Source organism: Macrotis lagotis, chromosome 2 (genome assembly GCF_037893015.1).
Source record: "Macrotis lagotis isolate mMagLag1 chromosome 2, bilby.v1.9.chrom.fasta, whole genome shotgun sequence".
Taxonomy (NCBI): Eukaryota; Metazoa; Chordata; class Mammalia; order Peramelemorphia; family Peramelidae; genus Macrotis; species Macrotis lagotis.
In genome coordinates, this window is record NC_133659.1 from 19801262 (window position 1) to 19822430 (window position 21169).

At 40.4% G+C, this 21169-nt stretch overlaps 1 long non-coding RNA gene across 3 annotated transcripts in view; it reads left to right on the plus strand.

Moving 5' to 3' along the window:
• Positions 1 to 16352, plus strand: part of LOC141512406 (uncharacterized) — a 31638-nt gene extending 15286 nt beyond the window's left edge. For 2 of the 3 annotated variants that reach the window (XR_012475476.1, XR_012475478.1), the window contains exon 4: positions 5012 to 5758. This is a non-coding gene — a long non-coding RNA (uncharacterized LOC141512406). Of the gene's footprint in view, positions 1 to 5011; positions 5759 to 16069 lie in introns of those variants that run through there. The other variant, XR_012475477.1, reaches the window with a different exon arrangement.
• The last annotated feature ends 4817 nt before the right edge of the window (positions 16353 to 21169 follow it).

Here is a 21169-nt window from a genome sequence, read left to right on the forward strand (position 1 = left end):
CCAGGATAGAGGAGATTGAGGATTAGACCACCCAAAAATAAAGAACTTAGGGGGACATCCCCCCTTTCTCCAGGCATGAGGAAAAAAGAGTTTTTGGTATTCAGGATGAAATAGGAGCTAGAAAACATGATATTTCTGACTATATTCTTCTGAGGACAGAAATGAGGAGAAATATCCTCAGAAAGGAATGTGATGGGTAGAAAGTTTTATATATTTGGCTTAGGAAAGCAATGTAGGCCTTCTATCTTTAACTGAACTGGTTATTTAGAAACGCCTTGTCAGATTTCCAAAATGTCACAGGGACATTAGAACGGCAAGGGAATCTGATAAACAAGAGAGGCACCTCCAATAGCTCATTAAATCTGAGTTTCTCAATCACTGAGAAGAGTCTAGCAGCAGCTTCAAAGAGATAGTTTGGTTTCAGGCTCCCTCCTGAAAATTGACTTTTTAGTACCTGTGGAAGCTTGAGAAATTACTCCTCCACTCTGCACCTTGGCTTCCTCATCTTTAAAATGGGGGCATGGATGTTTCCTAAAGGCCCTTCTAGCTCTTTATCTATGAACCCATGATTTTCATGCGCTTCCCCTGCTATTTATTGGTTCAGAAAATCATAACTAAGGGCCCTGACTCATGAGCTCGGAAACTTGGCTGCTGAGAATTCAGTCTTCTCCAGCCAAGATCATTTAGAAAGATCTTCCTGAACCAAGTCCCAGTAAGAAAAAAATACTGGACTTGAAGGTAGCTAGACATAAGGTTGGGTCCTAGGACTGTCATATGCCAGTTGGATAAAAAAAAAATCATCAACCCTCAGTCAGAATTTATTTAATTTATAGCAATAATACTTGCACGACCCACCTTAAAGGGCAACTGGATGGTGCCATAGTGTGAAGAGGGTTGGGTTTAGACACTTCCTCCCTGTATGACCAGAGCAAGTCACCTTAAGTCTACCTCAGTTTCTTCCTCTTTAAAATGGGCTGGGGAAGGAAATGGCTAACCAGAGGAGCATTTTTGTTAAGAAAACCCCAAATGGGATCATGAAAAGTCAGACACAATTGAAACAACTGGCCAACAATACAATTATATATGTTCTAGGCACTGTTAGTTGTGGAAAACATAAAAACAAAAATGAAACAATGTTAGAGTTCTTCCGAGTTTTCATCTATTGAGGGAGACATTCATGAGTATATCTAGAATAGCCACAAAAGAAAACCAAGGTTGGTTGGGAAAAGAAGGCATTTGGAAGATAGGGGTCAAGAATAATTCCATGTATGTGATGGAGCTAGAGCTGAGCTTTGAAGGTCATCACAAATTCAATGACAAAGAAGGGAAGAGGAAGAACATTCCAAGAGTTGGAGGAGATTGGGGCAAAAAGACAGAAACATCCCTTTGCCTGCCCTCTAGTCTGTAATGTCTTCCTTCCTCATCATCTCCCTTCAGAGCATGACTCAAATGTCCTGTTCTAAACTAGGACTCTCCTGATTAACAACCTCCACTCCAGCCCCACCCCCATATCTCGAGATTATTTTATGTAACATAATGAACTGAGGTTCTCCTAATCTCAGCAATATAGAAGTTCCTTGAAGGTCAGAACCGTTCGCTTGTTGTCTATAGGTATAAATAAGTTTGGCATATCACTAGGTCGTCTAAGAAAGCAGAAGCCCCATGGGAAAATACCAGGAACCTCCTTCCAGGATTTAAAGGGACTAGAATGGGCCTAGGTAGTCACTTTTGGTTTATCATGAGGTTGGGAACACTTAAATGTGGCATAACTGCTAGATAAGTCCAAGTTTCAGTAACTATTAGACAGGTTCTTGAAAGTCATTTCTCAGAATCTTTATGCTTCACTGGCTAGAAAATGAAAGAGAGTGACAGCTTACCTAAGAAAATAGAAATTTTTAAAAAATGATTATCTTTTTATAGACAGTTGAAAATAGTCACTCCCATATATTTTGAAAGAATGGATACAATAGAAGTAATAGTAGGGCCACGCCAGCCCTGGTTAGGGAGGGTTAGAAGTCCCTCCTTCACCTGAAGGTTTTCATCAATTGATTCATCTCCCATGCCAGCAGATCTGAAAAGATGCAAGGGTGCTTCATAAAGAAGCATTCATTAAGCACTTACTGTGCACCAGTGCTGAATCAGCCTGGCTCTAGTAAGTTAGGGGTGACTGGTATCTGGGAATACAATCAGATATATCAATGGCAGCTTCTAGTAACAAACGGAGCCTGCTCCCTGAAAACCTGCCTAGTTACTTACAGATAGATTCTTCCCCAGCATATCGATCCCTTGATGATGAATTCTTTGGCTATAGCAACCCATGGGCAAAGGAAAATAGAGCCCTCAGTCTTTGCAGCAACAAACTTTCCATTCCTTTAGTGATAAAGTGGTTGGAAGGGATCAAAGGGCTCTAAAAAGCACAGAAATTCCAAACTACCTCTGGTATCTATTGACTGTGTGGACCTAGATAAGTCTTAACTTAACTTCTCAGTGCCCCCAAAGAACCCTCTAGGAATATAAATTATACAATGGAGTGAAAATATGATTCAGGATTAAGAAATGAAAGAGGGTTAGTAAACAAGAGGAGAAGGAGGAGGTCAGGAGGAGGAGAAGAGACTATGGCAGGTTACTTTTTAAGCAAAACAAAAAAAGTGTTAATACAGTAAAAATACTAATGACACAAACAAAAGAAAATAGGAACCTAATTTTCATCACTTTAAAGAAACAGAATTAGAGCTGTTGTTAAGCATTTATTAAGTGGTATATATGTCAACACTTTACAAATTTTATATCATTTGATTCTCACAATCCTGGGAAGTAGATTCTATTATTATCTCCATTATTTAGAAGAAGAAACTGAGGTAAACAGCAGTTCAGTAACTTATCTAGGGTCACTTAGCTAGTAAGTATCTAGGGCTGAATTTAATTGCTTTTAAATGCCACTTTGAGTGTTAATGGATTGAGGTGGCTAGGTGGCATAGTGGATAAAGCACCGGCCTTGGAGTCAGGAGTACCTGGGTTCAAATCCCGTCTCAGACATTTAATAATTACCTAGCTGTGTGGCCTTGGGCAAGCCACTTAACCCCACTTGCCTTGCAAAAATAAAAATGCTGAATGTCAATGGATTAAACAATCCAAGAAAATGAAAGAGAGTGACAGCTTACCTAAGAAAATAGAAATTTAAAAAAATGATTATCTTTTTATAGACAGTTGAAAATAGTCACTTCCATATATTTTGAATAGTCTCCTCAAGAAAATAATTGGAAGGAGCTAGATGTGGCAAGTACTGAATAAGATCACACACACACACACAAATAAATAAATTAGCATGTTCTAACCTGTAGAAAATGACTTTTTAAATAAGCAGTTAGTAGACAGATTATTGACTCATTAGAACAAAGGCCAAAATTAACAACTGATTGGGAAAAAGGATAAAGGTGGAACGAATAGACTGTAATAGGCAAGTATACCAGCTGATATCAAAGCTAATTAAATGAAGTATTAATGCTGTGAACTGAGAAACAGGAAAAATTGATGAAAGTGATTTTATTACTATTTCTCAGCCATTTTTAATATGGTATAGAATATGTTAGAAGGACTGTTGAGTTACGATCATCACATACAGCATGGATAGGACATTGGTTCCTTCTAAAGGATGAGGGATTTCCTCCTAGAATTCTCCCTTATGATGGCAATGAAATTAGCCAAAGGCAGTACAAGATATAAACAGGAGAAATTGGGGAGCATCTCAAAGGGAAGACATTACTGTTAATGAATGTGGGAAAAGATTTCTTGCAGAAAAGTAGAATTTTAACTGAGAATTGAAGGAAGCCAGGAGATGGTTCATTTGAAAAAACCCCACATCTATACTCTCCAATTTGACACCCATAGCAGCCGTGTGGGACAAATAGAAGGGGGAGTTATCCCTACTTGATAGATAATAAAGTTGGGCCCCCCAACCATGAATGACTCAATGAGGACAGGGAATATTTATGGAAGATTTTTTGCTGTTGTTTCTGTCTTTGTGTAATTAATTATATAATTTTAAAGCTATCAAACTACAAGGTACCTACAGGGCCATCTAGTCCAACCTCCTCATTTTATAGATAAAAAACTAAGGCCCAAGAAAGTTGTGATTTGCACCTGGTCATTCAAGTACATGAGGCACGATTTGAACCTGGGTTTTCCTGACTCCAAGTCCAGTTGAATTGGACTCCTGGCTCAGCCATGATCACTCAACTAGCTAGTGAAGAAGCAGAAAGACTCAGTCTTCTGATTCCTAGTGAAGGCCTCATTCCAAAAGTGCCCTGAGAATTTCAAACCAACATTGGCTTTGCCATAATTAATCATCTACTTACTTGGCTCTGGTCACAGAGTCCAAGCGCATGGAGGGCTAGGCGCATCTATTCCATTACATAATCATCATAAAATTACAGTTGTCAAAAAAAAAAATTACCCACTTCCCTTCTTTATCATTCTGTTTCATATTTTAGTTTAGTTTGGCTGGGGGGAGGAGGGGAGAGTGGAGGAGAAACAAAGCCAATCAAAACAATGGAGAGATGCCAAGAAAAAAACACTGGTATTTTAAGGGTTAAGTTGAGATTTAGTTGGAAATTAGGATAAAGGAAAACCAGTAAAAACAATGCCTCTTTGCTGGTCCTGAAGGCCGCACCTGTTACTGAAGTCAGATTCCCTCCCATTCCTCTCCAACATCCAGGTAGACAGATGGGAACTAGGCAGTCATATACTAGATGTGATAAATGCACATATCAGGTTTGCAGGCAAATAAAACCAGTGTCCACCCAAGATATCAGTGTCTGCCTCCCCATCTTCTTGATCTTGGGGATGATCCAATGGAGCTCTGAATAAGTATGGAGAAGTTGATTCACACAGCCAGGGCCAAGGGCATTCCCCAAGATCATGTTGGCAAAAGGCCCAACTAGGCAGACACACAAAAGGGTGAGTGGTTTCTGAGTACTCTGGGTTTTAGAATTTTTTCCTTTTATTCTTGAAGGGAAAAAAAAACAAATGCTCTTTAGAAAAAATGAGGAACGAGTCATCCTCTGTGAGCAGAAGATCCAACACAAAGCCAGCATTCAGAGAGCAGGAGCTGACTGATGGACAGAGGCCCCATGCCAAAACATTCTCATCTGGAATCTTGGTGGAAGGTGTTATGGCCTCCAAATATTTGTTGCTACGTTTCCCTGGCAACTCCCAGCTCCACGGTGAAATATTGAAACACTGAGTCTGGAAGGGTGCTAGAGATCCCCTGCCCTCCAACCTCTACCCAAAGAGTCTTCCAGGCTTGAAGAAAAACCATACGGACTAGTTATGTTGAAAATCTAAAAACGGTCATCATGAGGCCTGGACCAACTGGAATGGGGATTTCATGGGACCTTGGAGGGCAGTAACTAGTCTCAAAAATGGACAGATCTGACTTCAAGATCTGGCTTTGATGCATATGGGCTATGTGATCCTTTAAGAGTTTTAGGGAACTCCTGTGAGTTGCAAAGAGGATGCCGACTTGCTTTGATAGAGGGAGTTTCCTCTCTTGGGAGTGCCCTAAACCATCAAAATCCCAAAGCCAGCACCCATGGCTAAGGGGCTTTTATTTTCTCTGGAGTCTCCTTTCTCAGTTTTTATTTACACTGAAATCCTGTGTAAATTTCCTTAAATCAATTAAGGAAATTAATTCCCTTTGTATAGATGGGAAAATCCAAAGGGATTGCAATGCTCAGTTTGTAATTAAAAATAAATACTAAAATGGAGAGAGTAGGTAATGAGTTGTTCTCTGTCACTGATGAGGTGTGAGATTAGAGATGATTGGGAGAATTCATGCTTTAGATAAGGGCTAGGGTAGGTGATCCTTTCTATTATATGTTAAAACCAGGGAAAAGAGAGAGACATTGCTCATCATTTTCTTCCCATGAATCTGGACTAATTAAAAACACTAAGTCTGACTTAGAGGGAAGTCAGCTTGGAACATCGTTCTTTTCATTACTTTCAAATATATAAAGTAACAATAACTAGACACATAGCATTACAGAGGGATTTTTCTGGACATACTTTTTTTTTTTTTGCAAGGCAATGGGGTTAAGGGACTTGCCCAAGGCCACACAGCTAGGTATTTCTTAAGTGTCTGAGGCCAGATTTGAACTCAGGCACTCCTGACTCCAGGGCCGGTGCTCTATAAACTATGCCACCTAGCCACCCTCTGGATATACTTTAATGACTATGTGAAAATGATCTGGGAGGGAACTTAAACTGGAAATGTCAGAGCTGAGGTTCTTTAGAACACAGAACATCAGAATCAGAAAGGAGTTTAGGGATCAAAATTCTAGCCTTTTTCCTTCTTCTTTTCTAGAAGAAATGGAAACGTGAACAAATGACTTGCCCAAAGTCACAGAGCAAGTTAGTAGCAAAATCAAGGCTAGAATTGAATTTCTAGAAAAACAACAGAAATAGCTTTATTCAATGAACTTCCTTTCAAGCAACATTGCTGATGAGCATTTTCAAGGGCTATAAATGAGCTAAAGCAATCAATGCCTTAAACTACCTTCTTATAAGTATTTACATTATTTTATGACTATAATCGGGTGACCATGCTGGGAAAGTTATTTTTACTCTTTAGGTCTGTTTTCTCATCTGGAAAATGGACTAGAAATCCTTTGAGGCCTCTCCCAGCTCTGACTTTCCCTGTTCTAAGATCCCTCCCAGCTCAGATGGTTTGTGATTTTAATGTGTGTGTGTGTGTGTGTGTGTGAAGGATCCAATGTGAATATATGTCAGTCCTCTGGGCAACAGCTGCATTTCATTCAAGGAAGTTCCCCTGCTCCCCTTCTGTCATCCCCACAACACCTGGCTCACAGTAAGCTCTCAGATAAATGTACCCAGGGTGTCTAGGCATGTGTGAAGCATGAGGAAATCAATTTTTTATGGAAATCATCTATGTGATTCAAGGACTCTCAGTTTCATCTTTATCTGCTTAGATTGATGTTTTATCAAACATTTCTGGCTCTCCAGAATCTAAAAGCCAGGGACTAAATCAGGAAAGGAAACCCATCTTCCTGGTGCCCTCCCAATGACCATCTAACATCCAAGAAACCTTCATGAGGGAGAGTCCATCATCCTATGATACAACCTAAAATCCTATATGATTATCTCATTCTACATTTTATTCCTTGATGTCAAGGCTAAAATGGACCCTTTGCCACTTCTACCAATTATTTCTAGGGGTCAGATAGAACAAATCTAAGCTCCTACTGTGTGAAATGTATACCTTTACATATTTTTTTTTACTTCATTCATCTGAGAGATAGACTGGTCTGTTTTTTCATTCAAACTCATTCAATGAACAGCTTCCACTTTAAGAGAGGAGGATAATTTCTAGCTGCTATCCAGATAAGTAAAGGGGATTCAAGTAAAAGGGCATAGAAAAGGGCAAAGGGAAGGAGGGAGAAGGGGAAAATGAGGAGAAAGAAGAACAGAAAGGAATGGATGAGAAAGAAAACAGAGGCAGTAGTAAAGGAAAGAGAGGAAGGAAAGGAGGGAAGGGGAAATGGGGGGCCTGGTGGAATAGGAAGAGATGGAAGTGAGAGAGGAAGAGGATGAGTGGAAGAAGGAAAGAGAAAAAGAATGTCAGAGGAGAAGGAATGAGGCAGGAGATGGGAGGGAGAGTAGAAAGAGGAGGAGAAGAGGAAGAGAAAGAACCTAATGAAGGAGGGCACTCCTTCAGTCTGCTTATGGGGCTTAGTTGATAAGAAGTGTACCTTAGAGTCAGAAAATCTTGGGTTCAGATTGTTGATTCTCATACACAATGACTAAGTAACTCTGGACAAGTTACATAACCTTTCTGGTCTCCCAGGCAACACTGGAGAGATGGATTCATATACTTTTAAAAATATATATTTTGGTATTTCAAAGAAATAGATTTCCTTTGTAATCCTATGTATATTATATCTTTAAAAACATAATTCTGAGTAAAGGAAAATAAACTTTTAGTAGGCTGGTTGCCTAGTAGAGGACACCCCAAAAGGCTAAGAATATTCAAAGAATGTGAATTGTAGAACAAAGTCCAATCAGCATTGGAGGAGGGAGTATGCACACCAAGAATTTCTTGTACTGAAGAAATGAGAAATCTCAATAATTTTTTAATGTCATGGAGCATTTATTAAGTATTAACTGTATACAGAGTCTAGAGAAGTGGTGGGGGGAGGGGGAGAGTGACATCCAAATTTAGAGAATTCCACCCTCCTCTCAAGGACCTTACAGTCTAAAAGGAAAGATGACAAAAGTACAAAAACACTGGAAGAAAAAAATGAACTGTGGTATGAGGGGCACAGAGAAGACTAGTCAAGTCTCTTCCTATAACTAAAAATCATGGAATACTTCACAGAAGCGATGAGGTTTAGATTGGACATGGAAAGATGGGTTAAGAGGAGGGACACAGGAGAGAAGGAACTGATGGAGAGGATGATCAACAAACAATTTTTTTTTTTTAGTTTTTGCAAGGCAATGGGGTTAAGTGGCTTGCCCAAGGCCACACAGCTAGGTAATTATTAAGTGTCTGAGACCAGATTTGAACCCAGGTCCTCCTGACTCCAGGGACAGTGCTTTATCCACTGTACCACCTAGCCACCCCAACAGACAATTATTAAGAGCAGGTCAGGGGGTAGCTAGGAGGTGCAGTGGATAGAGTGCCAGCCCTGGCGATAGAAGGACCTGAGTTTAAATCCAACCTCAGACACTCAATAATTATCTAGCTGCATGACCTTGGGCAAGTCACTTAATCCCATTGCCTTAAATAAATAAAATTTTTTAAAAAGAGCTGGTCATAGCACTGTGTGCTATGCTCTGGGGTTACAAAGGGAAAAAAGAAACCATTTTCACCCTCATGAAGCTTCTATTCTATCACAGAATGGTGTGTCAATGTCTTTTCAGAATATAGTCAGAGCCCCAGCTAAACAGGACCACTCAGCAAGAAGAACCAGATGTCAACCTGGTCTTGGCTGGGCACATGAAGAGGCAGCTAGGAAGATATCTGGGAGTAGAGTTCAATTACCCAGTTTTTAAGAGCCTTCTTTCCTCTTTTCTGCCAGACTTGCAGCCTGGGGATGCTGCCTATTGGGCAGAGGCATAACTAGGGTGGGGTGATAGAGCTCTCTTCCAGGATTCCTGGAGGGACACTTTATTCCAGGGGCAATCTGGAGACTGCCACATCTGAGCTTCAAAGGCAAGGAGAAGGAACAAAATCCTTACCCCATGGAGGAAAAGGTGAGGGAGGAATGGGCCATCCCTTCTCTGCATCAACAATCAGCCTATCCTTCATATCTGACATCCCCGTCCTGGGCCCATCTGGTTTTACCTCTATGTGAAAAAGACTCCTGGCTCCCCCCCTCTGCTCCTGGGCCCCCAGAGAGCAGAACCAGGCAGAACAAAATCAGCATTGATGTTTCTGGCAACTCTGGTTTTTCTTATTCCTGCTGCTGCTGCTGTGGCTACTTTCTGAAGCCCAGGAAAGAACCACTGAGATCCAAAAAAATCAGGGACCTCTGGAAAACAGGGGAAAAATCTGGGCAAGGATCCAGAAGTAATGAAGTGGAAAATGTTCACACCACAGGCTACATTACAATGCACCTGTACAAATATTGGGACCCCTCCTCCTTCTCCTCCTCCTCCTCAAATTCCTCCTTTTCCCACTCAGGATCCTCCTCCCCTTTTCCATTTTTATTCTCCCTCCCTCTCCCCTTCCTCCTCCTCCTCCCAGTCACTCTCCTCCTATCTGCCCTTTCTCTTCCTCTCCTCCTACTCTTCCTCCTCTTTCCCCTCCTATCTCCTCCCCTATTTTCCTCCTTTGCCCTTCTCCCTCTCCCATCCTCCTTCCAAAACCTCCTTCTACTTGTCTTCTTTCCCTTTTTTCTCTTGTTCCATCAAATCCCCATTAGCCTCTCCCTTCTTCTCCTTTCTCTTCCTCATCTCTCCTTTCTCTCATTTACTTTATTTCTCTTCTTGTCCTACTCATTCTCCCCCCCTTCCTCTTCCAGTTCTATCCTCTTCCAGTTCTATCCTCTTCCATTACTCTCTGTATCCCCTTGCCTTACCATGATGGCAGCTAGAAGGCATCTCCTCCTTCTAAAATGGAACGTCTTGGGTGGATGGGGGGGTGTGAAAAACTATTATGCTGTTACAATGTATCAACTTAATTTGGGGGGGTTACAATTAGAAAACAAAAGGAATTTCCCAAAGAACCAACATTCTAATTGGGGAAAACAATATATTAAAGAAAGTATAGCGGCAGGGACGATGGAAAGGTCCAAGAGTCCCAAGGATGAAGCAGGTCAAGGACTATCTCACTTCTCTTTTTATTTCTCCAGCACTTAGCACAGTGCTGTGCCCTCATTCAGTCATTGATTCATTTATTCACTTCATTCATTCATCCATTCATTTCCTTGGTCAATGACTTGGCTTCAAGACTTTTTTTTCATTCTTTTCTTAATTAGATGAAGAAATTAAATCAGATGAAGAATTAAAAAGATGAAGAAAATGGAAAAGCATGAAAGTAGAGGGAGAAGTATTGGGAGAAGAGCAAGGAAGGCCTTTCCACCAAGTTCTAAGAGTCTTTTTTTCCCACGGATGATGATATTTGTCCTTCATATTCAAAGAACACCTTGACATTAGGGAGGTTATATCATGACAAGCATATGAATTGGATTTGAGTAAGGGGATGCTGTGCTAAATTACCAATCTTACTTTCTCCCCTGGAACCATCTGGGTCCAGTGGACAAATATGAATCAGACCTGGAGATGGCCCTGGATGGGAGACAATCAGGGTTAAATGACGTGCCCGAGGCCAAACAGCTAGTAAAGGTCAAGTGTCTCAGTCTGGATTAGAACTCAGGTCCTCTTGACTACAAGGCCAGTGCTCTATCCACTGCATCAACTAAGTGGGAAGAGAAAGTAACTTGCCCAAGGCTACACAGGTAGGTAATTATTAGGTGTTTGAGGCCAAATTTGAACTCAAGTCCTCCTATCTCCAGGGCCAGTGCTCTATCCACTGCACCACCTAGCTAGCCCCTCTTTCCCACTAGAATAACTAGGAATGGAAGGAGAAGAGGAGGTAATGATTGCAAGTCCAATGATCCGAAGTATGATTCCTGTTTCATCACTAGCTCACCCTGTGGGAAAGTCACATTCTCTCCTCTGAGACTCACACAGTAGCCCTTTGAGGATGGCGCCATGGATACAGAACTGGACTTGGAGTCCGTCTGAATTCTGCCTTAGACCTTTACTAGCTAGGTGACCCTGGTAACCTCTAGAAGTCTCAACTTCCTCTTCAATAAAATGGGGATAATTCTAGAACCAGCTTCCCAGGGTTACTGCTGGGCTCAAATGAGTCAGTGTCTGTAAAGTATTTTCCAAATATTAAAGTCCTATGTAAATACCAGTTATTATTGTAAAAAGTATTATTATTATTATTATTATGACTATTGGTTTCAGTGGGGGAAATCCCAGAGGTGTGATTTCATTGGTATTAGGTGTATCACTGAGTATTTAGATAACTTGAACAAGATCACAATCAGAATGTGTCCAAGAAGGGACTTGAACTCTGGCCTTCTTTCAGATGGGGGTTCTCTATCCACTATACCATGTTGTCTCTTAGTGTCCATTTTACCACGGAGGAAACTGAGGCTAGGGGAGATGAAATGATTTGTCAATAATATGTTATCCAAGATAACATATCTTCTAAATTCAACCCTCCTCCTAAGGGTATACTCTCTCCTAATTGGTATTCATGGGTCTACAGTCTGAATAACCCTTGGAACTATTACTATCCTATGTTCCAAGGATAGTCTGTAAATCTAAACTCCTAAAACTTTACCTCACAAGCCCCCATGGAGAATTTGTCTTTAATAGTCAAAGACACAATTAGCTCAAATTAAAGGTATTTTATAAGATGCTATTAAGAACAGTTGCTAGGGGCAGCTAGGTGGTACAGAGTACCATCCTGGAGTCAGGAGGACTTGAGTTCAAATTTGACCTCAGACACTTAATAAAATAATAATAATAATATCAATACCTAGCTGTGTGACCTTGGGCAAGTCATTTAACCCCATTGCCTTGCCAAAAAAAAAAAGAACAGTTGCTGCAAAACATTACCCCCATTCTCTCATAAATACATGCAGCATCAGGGGTGGCTAGGTGGTACAGTGGATAAAGCACCAGGAGTACCTGGGTTCAAATCCGGTCTCAGACACTTACTAATTACCTAGCTGTGTGGCCTTGAGCAAGCCACTTAACCCTATTTGCCTTGCAAAAAACATAAAAAAAAGAAAGAAAATAAATACATGCAGCATCAGTGGGAAGAGTAGACCAAAACTTAGCATAGATTTCCAGTGAATTATATGCCTGGATGAACACAAGTTGGCAGATGCCTTTTAGATAGTTGCATAATTTCTTAAGATAGCCTCATGTTTCTCTCCCTGGTCACAATTTCTCTGCTAAGTGACTTGCTCAACTGGGTTTCATAAGTCTACTGCTCTCTACAAGTCAACTGCCACTTCCCAAAACTAATTCTCCCTAGAATAAAAAAAAAATGACTCTCTTCTCTGCTACTAGATAGCAATCCTCCCCCTTGAAGCTTTTTCCTATATGTGTCAATCTCCTTTGGCAGTACATATCTTTGCTCCCTCTAGAGTTTCCCTTTCTTCTTCCTTGTCCCCCCCTTCATCTCCTCTGACCTTTTCTTATACTCATTGAACCCCAGGGCTCCACCATCTGTCCCGAAGCTGAAGCCTCCTACGTGTGTTTTCTCCTATTAAAATAGGAGCTCCCTGAGGACTGAAACTCTTACTTTTTAATTTGTACTCCAGGCAAGTAGCTCGCTTGAAGGAAAAAAAAAAGAAAACCCCCCTCCCCACCCTCCTACCCTCTGGTAGAGAATCAGGGGTCACCACCAGGTGCCGCCTGCCTAAAAATGCATATCTGGCTTGGCAGACCATTGGACATGGCCAGGCTTTCCCAATAAATGGTCAACTCCCTTCCAATTCAATTGGAGAATTATTTTTTTCCCCTTAATCTTTGTACTTCATTAGTTCATGAATTCCTCATAATCTAGAGGCGGCTTAAGTGACACAGTGGGGAAGACCAATGGACTAGATTCCAGAAGACCAGAGTTCAAATCCAATCTCAGGCATTTACTAGCTAGTAAGGGAAGTAAGGGAAGTCAGTTTTCCTGACTCAGTTTCCTTATTTGTAAAATGAGAATAATATAATAGCTCTGAACTCCTAGGGTTGTTGTGAATATCAAATAAGATAATAGGTAATTAATTATGATATAATTTAATAAGTATTAAAGTGTTCTGCAAATGCTAATGTTATTATTGTTATAATATCCTCTCAGCATCTTACTTTATGTGACTCCATCAACTGCACCAGGGGTGTGGGAGGGTCTAAATCCCAACCCCTGCTGCACAAATCCAAAACATTTTTCACTCTCTCCCCACAGCTGCAACTTCAGGCCAGCTCCAGGGCACCAATAAAGAGATTTTTTTTTCCCTTCGGCTCACATTACTCAGCTGAAACATGTACTTAGAGTAGAGCCATAGTTAGCCATAACTGCACCTGAGGCAAATTCAATAGACCAGGCAGAAGAATGGGGGGTGGGGAAAGGGGGCAGGCACAGCTGCACTGAAGACAATCCAGCTCTAAGTGTGGTAGAACTAGGAGGCCAGGGGCCCAGCCTTGCTGTGAGGCTCAAATGAAAGGATAATCATAAAACACTGAGTATAATGTCTGGTACATTGTAAATAGTATTTTAATTTTTATTTATTGGTGGTGGGGTTAGTGGTGCTGTTCACCTGATGATGATGTTGATGGAAAGCTAGCCTCAGGGGCAGGATTCATAGCCACAAGGGTGGGATTCCAAAGGTGTTGATGGGGGACAAACCCCTCAGGTTACAAGAGGAATATCAAGCAATGTTGGGAGAAGATATTAAGTCTGCTTCCCTGGACATAACACCCAGGGGCTAAATCCTGTTGGCCCCATCCTCAGAAAGTCAGAGTCAATACTGTGCTCCAAAAACTGAGCTATGTGTTGAGACCCTACTCCCAAGTCTGCTTCCTAGCAACAAATGTCAGGGTGTAGAGTTTGGGACTTACTATGGTGAGTGGAAAGAGTCCTATTTTCAGAGTCTATATTTGAGCTCCTCCCAACACTGACCACTTTGTGATCTTGGGTAAATTGCTCCTCCTTAGGCCTATAAAATAAAATAAAGTTATAAATAAATATAAAATATAAATAAAAATTAAATTAAATTTCAAAATTAAATTAAAATACTCACTTGGGTGAGTCTAGCTAATAATTTGGGTTCTTTTTTACATTTAACACTCATGTTTTGTGTTCAAAGGACCCTTCCAGCTCTGATATTATGAATTCCAAGGCCCCTTTCAGCTCTGATGTTCATTGTTCTAAGGGAAGGGAATAAGCATTTCTACAGTGCCTTCTCTGAGTCAGGAACCATGTTAAGTGATTTTTTTATAAATCTTCTCTTGTTTGATCTTAGAAGTTCCTTCTCTTGACTTTTGAAATGACCCTAAGAGCTAAGTCTTGTTATTCCCATTTTATAATTGAGGAAACTGAAGGAATGACCTATACAGGGTAAACAAACTAATAAGTGATGGAGATCCAGTTTGAATTCAGGCTCAGGACCCTTTTTAATGAGCCACCACCTCTCTGATTTCACCTTCATTGTTCAAGCTCTAATATTCTATGTTCTTGGGTTCCTTTTTCATTTAATAGTTCTTTTTTTGAAAATTCTATGCTCCAAGACCTATTCCAGCTCTAACATTCTCTTTTCTAAAACATTGTTTTCCTCCAGCTGTGACTTGAGTAAATTGTACTTCAGAGACTATCTCCTATGAAATGCAATACCCCTTCTTGCCCTTGTTGCTGTTACAAGGTTTGGGGGAATGACGGAGAGATTATTCAGTATCTATTGCATCATATAGAAACTCCTATGTCCTTTTCACAGAGGTCTAACTACATGTCAGACTCCTTCCAACTTTCATGTGGTCATCTCAGTCCATTCAGAATATCTATACATGCCCCAAGGAAGGATCCCTATAAGCCAATTCACTCACAACCTGAATAGTTCTTCAGTCTATATACTAAGAACAAGACTGTTTATGAGATATAATAGACTAATGGAGGAAATTAGATGGATGGATGGATAGATGGATGGATAGATAGAGAGAGAGGAAGGACAGATACATTCATACATACATAAGTGGGTAGATAGACATGGACATAGACACAGATGTAAACATGGATGTTGGAATTAACATAGACATCAATATTGACACATACATGTACATTAATAGAGACATAGATGTGGACACGGATGTTGGCATTAACATAGACATCAATAGTGACACACACATGTACATGAATGGAGACATAGATGTGGGCATAGATGTTAAGTATAGACATAGTCACATCTATAGAGTAGTGGGTGGAAAGTTGTCCTTGGAGTCAGAAAGACTTGTGTTCAAATCTTGCCTCTGACACACACTAGCTATGTTACTTTCTGTTTTAAGTAGCTTCCTAAGATGAGTCACTTCAGAGGTGATGACCACTGGCATGGGTAGAAGGAATTTCCTCATCCTAGAGTTTTTATAATAAACTCATAAACCCAGTGCCTCTTCCAATCAATCATATATGATAAAATAGGAAAGAAAGAATTCAAACAAAGTGATGCACTTTGAGATACCAGAGAACCCATTCAGTGGAGGAAATCAGAATAGTCTTTAGGAAAGAAGTGTCATGTGAATTGGACACTAAAGGAAAAATGGTTCATTTTACTTTGATAAAAAGCATTTTATTCAGCACCTACTATGTACTAGCAATGTTTTGACATGCACTTGAAGGCCTTAAGCAATGAAAAACTTACTACCAGAGGTAGCCAGTTCTACATTGGAACAGCTCTAATTATTATTAAGTTTTTTCTTCCAGATGACAAGCCTCAATTTACAACTCTTTGTACATCTTACCCATTGTTTCTGGTTCTTTTTATAGGGTCAAGCATAAAATGCCTAATCCATCATCTCTAGGAGATCACTTCAAATATTTGAACCCCATCACTAAGCGCTCTTGAGCTTTTCCTTCTCCATGCTAAGTATCCCTCATTCCTTCGACCGAGTCCCAGTATGATACCAAGGTTTCCAAGATGGAGTCCTTAATTCAGAAGAAGGTGAAGATCAGGATGAGAGAATATAAGTCCATTCTACTTTCAACAGTGTCCTCTCCCCTTTGGGTTCTTTCCTCCAACTTTGACTTTACTCTCCAAGGAAAGAGTATCACTACCATCCACACAAGATTCCAAAGGGTTTTATTGGACAAATGTTCCTGCAGAGACCCCAGGGACTTTTTCCTTGCTCAAGCCAAATATTATGAAGATAATTGCCACTGAAAGTCTGGGAAGGGGGCGGCTAGGTGGCAAGTGGATAAAGCACCGGCCCTGCAGTCAGGAGTACCTGGGTTCAAATCGGGTCTCAGACACTTAATAATTACCTAGCTGTGTGGCCTTGGGCAAGCCACTTAACCCTATTTGCCTTGCAAAAACCTAAAAAAAAAAAGTCTGGGAAGAAAGAGGGAAGGAAGTCTTAAGATTGGGCATCATTCAGTGAATGTGCAGGCTAGAAACCAAGCTGCAAGGGGATCTGCATTAGACTCTATTAAGTCACATTTCACCATCTGCCCAGGGTTATCACACAGAATCAGAGAATCTTACAACTGGAAGGGGACCCCAAGATTATCAACTCCACACTCACTGTTTTACATATGAGTAATGGAGGTCCAGAGCAGAAGTGATTTGTACAAGAAAACAGAGCCTTTGAAGGATGGAGCTGGTATGAGAAACCAAGTCTCCTGACTTTCAGCAGAGGACATATGGATCATATGAACTTAGATCTAGGGTCATGTAAATAGAAAACTGGTGTTCCAGTCCAGGGATCTTTTATTATACTCTGCTATGTTTCTCTATTGATAATTAAATATATAGGCACATGCTGAGTCATCATCTCCACTAGGATCCCAAAGGGATCCATCCAGGCCACTTCACAATATCTTTTCCAGGAGGCTCACTCCCACCCCATAGTGACCTACTATTTTCAGGAGTTCAATTGTGCAGAGTCCAATTTTCCTAGTGAGACCACACTGGGAGAGGCTGGGGTGGGGGGGGGGGGGGGAGATACCCAGCAGTTGGAACAGCTGAAAGACTAAAATCATCAGGACCCAAGATCAAAGAAGCCCAGGGCACTCCCCCTGGACTGGTCAGAACAGTCATCTGGTCTGAAGAAACTCAAGGGAAAAAAATTGCTTTATTGTGGAGGATTGTGAAGTCACCATTAAGCCACTAAAGAGCCCAAACTCCTCAGAATGGCATTGGAAGACCCTCCAAAGGCAGGCCCTAACTTAGCTATTACAGAATCTCAAGATTCTTTTACTTGCTCACTCACTCATTCATTCATTCATTCATTCTTTTCCTTGAAGGAAGCTAGGGATTCTAAGTGCATTTGCAAGAAGAGAGATCATTCCAGGTGTGGCCAATAGTCTGCAAAGGTACAGGTGGGAGTTAGAATTGTGTGCAGAATTTCAAAGTTTCAGAATGGAAGAGCACCTAAGAAGCTCTCTAGATGAACCTAGACCATAGGAAGAATCTTTTCTATTCAATGAGTAGTCACCCAGCCTTTGCTGGAAAATAGCCAGAGAAGGGGAACCTACTATATCCCAAAACAGTCCAATCCATTTTTTGACATCTCTAATTGTAAACAAGCTTCTCCTGACATCTAACTCTATATCTGTTACTTCCCCCAATGTCACAGAGTGGGAACATCACTGAACTTAATCAAGAGGACATGAGTGAAAATTCTGCATCTCACCAGCTATGTGACCTTAGGCAAATCACTTAACCTGTTAGTCTCAGTTTCCTCTACTTTAAAATGGGAGTAATAACAATACCAACTCTACCGGATCAAGTGTAAAAAGCACTTGGCACAGTAGCTGTTTAGGTACTGTTTATTTCCTTCCCTCACATATCCATATAAGCCAAAAGGTTAAGAAGCAGGAGTCTTATGGCAGCAGAAAAGCTTAAAGAAAATGAATTCCCATTATCAGGGGTAGGGTTGAATATAGTATTCAAGTATAATAGGATATTCTTAAACTATAAAGAGACAATGAAAATGAGGGATTGGGGGATATAGGGAAAGATTTGACAATGAAGACAAAAAAACCAGCACAGCAATCCACCCAGGCTCTCTTCCTGTTCAGGCAAAGGATGGATAGTCACTTAAAGCTATTGTAAGGATGGTTTTCTCTATGGGGTGGACTAAATGGTTGCTACCAAAATTCTTTCCTGTTCTCCAGTTCCATGAGTCTGTGAATTTGACTAGAAATTGGAGTGTGTGACACAGAAATGTTTTACATGATTGCAACATGTATAACCTATATCATATTGTTTACTTTTTTAGGAAGAAGGAGGGGAGCAGGAGGAATAAAGGAAAAGAAGGAGATGGGGTAGGGGTGAGGTAGGAAGGAATAGAGGGGGAAGCGAGAGGGGAGAGGGAAGAGGAAGGGGAAGGGAGAAATGAAGGGAGAGAATTTGGAACTCAAAATTTTTTTAAATAAATATTTAAAATTGTTCTTGCACTTAATTGAGGGAAAATAAAATGCTATTTTAAAATCTTTAATGTAAAATAAAGTTGGGGGGGGTTTCTTTTGAATATATGAGAAGGAATGAAATTAAATCAGTTGAGTATGATAGGTTGGAGTCACACTGGAAATGACTAACTACCAAATAGAGTAAGTAGTCTGAGATATAATTGGAAACATCCAGAGATACCTAAGCATGGAAGGCCTTGAATGCCATTCAAAGAAGTTTGACTTTGACTCAGAAGATAACAGCTAGTTCTGAAGGTCAAGTTTCTAGAGAAAGTAGATCAGTGCCTTGAAAAGTAACCAAACCCACGGGTGAATTTTTTTTTTCACCTTTTAATTAGCTGACAAAAAAAAGTCAGGCTTGGAATTCCAATATATGGAAATTTTACAGGATGATCTGTTGAGGAAATTGCATGTTAAAAATTAGTTAATCACTGTCCCCCTTCATGGTCCTAGGTTTTTCTATTCTATAACTTTTCTGGGATTTTCTTCATTCTTTCCTATTTTCTATAAGATTGTTTGCTCAGAAAAAGAACAAAAACAACAACAGATGTCTTTGTTTGGGGTTTTGCAAAATGATCTGGTTAAGATAGCACTTTCAATTAAAGAAAATTATATCATCCAAATACCATATGCCAACAAGCCCTCATTTGCAAATGTACCTGCTTTTAGAGAATGTTCCCAAAATCCCCTTTAATCAGCAGTCATTATCTTGGCTAAGAATTAGAATCTATCAAAATTTCTCTGACAGCTGGGGATCATAGAACATTAGAGCTGGATTAGATTCCTAGACCATATAATGTTAGAATAAAAAAAAGAAAAACAGAGATTATCCATGTGGGAAGGGACTTTGGATCTTGAGCACAATTTTAGAAGTGTAAGGAAAGTGAGAATAAAGAATTCTAGAATAAAAGAGCATAATATCTGGAGGCAGTACCCTATTCACACAATAAATCCTCCAGAAAAGAATATCCCAGGATCAAAGTCCTCTATGGGTCTGTATCCATTCATAAGCCCCAAGTGAATGTGTTTACCTTTTTAGGTCAACCAGAGGACAAAATTTGAACAAATTAAAGGCATTTCTAAAATCACACAGTAAGGAAAATAGCATCAAAACATTTCTCAAAAAAAAAAAAACTAGGCCACATTCTCCTACAAATCATATATAATCAGTAAGAAGAATTGCCCCATGAAGGACAAAAGCATAAAAAAGAATCGACACATGTGGCCAGGACATACATATGAAGGCTATTTAGCCCCACCCCCCCCTCGAATTTGTTTCCAATCCTTCTAGAAGGTAATCTATCTATTTCTCTTTGGAATTCCTATCTTAGGACCCAACTGTCTTACTGGAAAGCTAAGGATGAAAACTTAACTAGTCTACTCTGTCTAGTTATACCCTGACCCCAAACTGGACCATGCTTTAACCTGTCCATCTTTCCATCCATCTTATCATCCACTGAACCCTACACCTGTTCCGCACACTTCCCACTTCTTACTTGGGCAGAGAAATCATATCAAAGGATCAATTGTTGGAGGTGAATATCTTGGGATATAGAATCTCAAAATGAGAAGGGATCTCAAAAGTCTTTTAGGCCTATCTGTACTTGAGTAGAAATTTCTTTTACACAGGCAGCTAGGGGGCACAGTGGATAGAGCACTGGAGCCAAGAGGACCTGAGTTCAAATGCAGCCTCAGACACTTAATAATTATCTAGCTGTATGATACTGGGCAAGTCACTTAACCCCATTGCCTTGCAAGAAAGGAAGAAAGGAAGAAGGGAAGGAAGGAAGGAAGGAAGGAAGGAAGGAAGGAAGGAAGGAAGGAAGGAAGGAAGGAAGGAAGGAAGGAAGGAAGGAAGGAAGAAAGGAAGGAAGGAAGAAAGGGAGAAAGGGAGAAAGGGAGGAAGGGAGGAAGGAAGGAAGGAAGGAAGGAAGAAAGAAAGAAAGAAAGAAAGAAAGAAAGAAAGAAAGAAAGAAAGAAAGAAAGAAAGTTCCTTTTATAACATCCCTGACAAATATTCATCCTCTCTTCCCTCAAAGGGTTCCATTGTTTGGGAATGTTCTACTTCTGTTCTGAAGCCACAATGGCTGAATAAGGCAGGAGCTCACCCCAACTCTCTCAAATTCTCCTCCAAACAACTATAAAATAGCAGTGCAAAATGAATTTTGGAATGGCAGAAACAATAAAAGATGGGATGAAACAATTCTCCAGTACAATTTAGAGGTCAACAGGAAACATATGTTTCATTTGGGCAAAAGAGAAAGGTAGTCCAACGCAGGTGGTGTTCACCAGTAGACCAGGTCCCAGCAAACCCTGGGAAGGCTCTAAGATTCAGCTTAGATTAGTGACCAAAGCCCTGAGGTGCCAAGAGAGTAGCAGGTGAGTGGGCAGGCCTGCAGTCCCTAGTAAAAGAAGCTTAGGCTAGTGCCCCTTTCACCTTAGGAACAAAGTTCAATT